Source organism: Galeopterus variegatus, unplaced genomic scaffold (assembly GCF_000696425.1).
Source record: "Galeopterus variegatus unplaced genomic scaffold, G_variegatus-3.0.2 Scaffold8627, whole genome shotgun sequence".
NCBI lineage: Eukaryota > Metazoa > Chordata > Mammalia > Dermoptera > Cynocephalidae > Galeopterus > Galeopterus variegatus.
The window spans coordinates 1,619-5,012 of NW_007734738.1; positions in this window are offsets into that span (position 1 = coordinate 1,619).

The following is a 3,394-nucleotide window of genomic DNA, read 5'->3' on the forward strand; positions in this document are numbered from 1 at the left end:
AAACTCACTAAATCATCACCGTGAGAATCCTGGAGCCAGGGACTCTGAAGGTTGTCACTGATGCGTGACTGCAGGTGGCCAAACCACTGCAGGGCAGCCTGAGTGCAAGCATCCTGCTCTGTTTCTCAGGGCCGGAATTTCAAGGGAACTCACTTGCAGCCAATTTGTGGGGATCTCATTCCAGAAAGATGCATGCACATAGCAGCTCCAGATTGAAAGTTCACATCTTTCCTCTCAGGAGATGTAGGAGTCACTGCTGGTCCCCTCAGTGTTTCCACTTCACTGCACTTCAGCTGACTTCTAATGACATTATCTGTCCCTCACTGCTCTCTCTGAAGCTGAGGAAGGCAGCTCTGTCTGTGCACATGGCAGACCACAGGCCTGGAATGACCATCTTCTAGCACAGCCCTCAATTGTTGATGACAGCAGGGGTGTGTACATACCCCAGCTCCCTCAACCTTCACAGGGAATACCCAGAGGCATTTTCCTGTGTTAACACATGGACCTGAGCTCCAGTCCTCCTCAGGGCTGGCTGACTCGCCGATGTGTCTCTCTCTGTCCATCGTCTCTTCCTAATCTCTCTTTTCTTCTTCTCTCCTAGGGATTCCAGCACCTTGTGAATCATTGTCAGTGGTGGATCCAACCTAAGGCAGTGGACACATTTTCATTCTCAGAGGGCCTAAATTCTTGCCACTTCTTTTCGATGTGCAAGAAAATTCAGACAATGTAAGAAACACTGATTTTTCTTTTGACCATCTCTCTTTGATGATATTTAAGCAGTAATTCCTTTGTTATGGGTGACAAAATCAAAAGAGCTTTAAAAAATAGTTACAGACTGTTAAGTCACCATTAGACATTAGAGCAGATGAATCAGAATCCCTCCCTCCAAAACCCACAGATCACAGGAACCCAAGTCTCAGATTTCTTCCATCTCTGTTCCTCATAAATCTGTCTTGGGATTTTTTTATTCTATGCCAGAGGATAGAATAATGACAATTGTTCTATGTCAGTTGTAAGGATAATGACAATTGTTACTGAGATGAATAACACTCTCATCCCAGAAGATATCTATGTCCTAATCTTTTAATTCTATGAATGCTACCTTCTGTGGCAAAGGAAATTGTTAGATATGATTAACTTAAAATTTCTCACATCAGGAGATCAATTTGAATTATCCTGTTGAGGCTGATACGATGACAACAGCCCCTATCCTAGGGAGAAAGTAGGGCCACAGTCAGAGAGAAGATGTCACAGTGGAAATGGGTGTTGGAGTGATGGGAAGAAGGGGCTGTGGAACAAGGAATGTGGGGCAGGGACAGCAGGCAGCTGTGAATTTCACAACACCCTAGTATTGTCTTCCCTCGCTGTTTATGTTTTTTTTTTTTTTTTGCTCATCCATAGGATGAACATGGCCACAAGGAAGGAGCATAGTTAAAGTCAGACAGACCTGGGTTCATATCCCAGCCTCAGCACTTGCTGACCATGTGACTGTGGACAAACCGCCTCTGCTCTGGTGAAGGTTTCCTCATCTGTGAAATGGGACATTATCATGGGTTGTCCTGAGGATTTAACCAGATGAGGCACTATGAAGTATATATAAACACATGTATATGTGGAGAAGACCACCCAGTCCCCTTTTACATCCCCTTGAATAACTTAGTATGAAGATGTTAGTTAATGTACCACTAGCTGCTGTCATTTTGAACTCAAAGTCATCGATATTTATTCTACAACTAATAGCTGCCTCTCCATAGGGTTTCATGTGCGTTTTCTCCACCATAAACCTTCCTCCATTCCATTCATGTGTAGCTTTACATGAAAAAAAAAAGTTTTTTCTTGTTCTTGGAAAGTTGAACAAGAAACTACCACAGCTCCCTTAGTCTGGGTTTTCCCTGACCTCCATCTGTGTTGGTGTTTTGTTGTTTGTTTTGTTTAGTTAGGGCTGGGAAAACATGAATTGGGTGGCTTTAAACAACATAAATGTATTCTCGCACTGTTCTGGATGCCAGTTTCACAATCAGTTTCACTGGGTCAAGATGAAGGTTTTGTCAGGTAGGATCTACTTGTGGATACTTGTGATGGCATTTAGGGCCCTCAGAAAATCCAGAACAATTTCACCATTTGAAGAGCCTTAATTTACTTCTGCAAAGGCCCTGTTCTCTTATAAGGTACCCAGAACAATTTCACCATTTGAAGAGCCTTAATTTACTTCTGCAAAGGCCCTGTTCTCTTATAAGGTAACATTTGCAGGCTTGGGGGAGCAGAACATGATATTTGGGGGGCCATCCTCAGTGTTTTAGATCAGGACAGAAGCAACTCTCTCTGTAAACATGCCCACTTTTCTCCGAAATCACTTCACCCCCTTAAGTACTTCTAGGCCAACTACATCCAGGCTCTGAGGAGCACACATGGGAGGATTTGCTTAGGGTTTGGGTAAAGACCTGCTGCGTTAGTCATTATCAGGCACAATGTAGGACACAACCAAAGAGAGCCTTGGCCATCTGAGAAGAAGCTGTCTCTACAGAGGACAGTCATGGAATATTATTCTCTGGGTGTCTAAATGTCTTCAGTAGCCTGTAGTCCTCAGCCCTCATAGAAGGTATGTGTGGGTCGTGACAAAATAGCATCCACATTTACCTCTCATTTTGCTCGTCCTGTTCACTTTGAATAGTATGTTTTTCTGAAGGGACTGAGGTGAGAAAATTTTCCAAAGCAAAAAAAATGAGTATAATTTTGTTCCTATTTTTCTTAGTTAAGTTCATGGGGCATTTTTGAAATGTCTTGTAAAGTTTTGTATGAAAACCAGTTTTCTGGACATGTCTTTGCTCAGGGTGGATAAGAGATACCTAAATCTGAATATAATATCCAATTCTCTCTATGATTTGGGGCACAAAAATAAAATGTTTGCCTAAGTGCCACTCCTGTGGTGTCATCTTCTGCTGATGCTGTTAGGAAATGACACTTTCCCACATGCCCAAAAATAAAATTTTTGCATAAGTGCCACTCCTGTGGTGTCATCTTCTGCTGATGCCCTTAGGAAGTGACACTTTCCCACATGCCTCTGCAGCTGTCTCCTCCAGGACAAGTTGCAGGGATTCTGAAAGCTGTCCTTCTAACTCAATACAGTCATGACGCAGGCCAGCCAGGCCCCGGAACACTTCATATGGACACATATTGGCATGTCTGTCCTGGAACAGATGATTTCATGTTGTGAGCTTTCATCAGTGGTAAGTTTGACATCTGGCTAGAGCAGAAAGCATTACAAGCCTTCCAATCTCTGTAAGAATAGAATGTCAAGTGCCCACTCTGCAGACATCTACCTTGTTCCAGGGTGACATCTATGTCAGCATCTGGAGAGGAGCCCTGTGAGGGGGGCAGCATCTCTCTTCCCCTT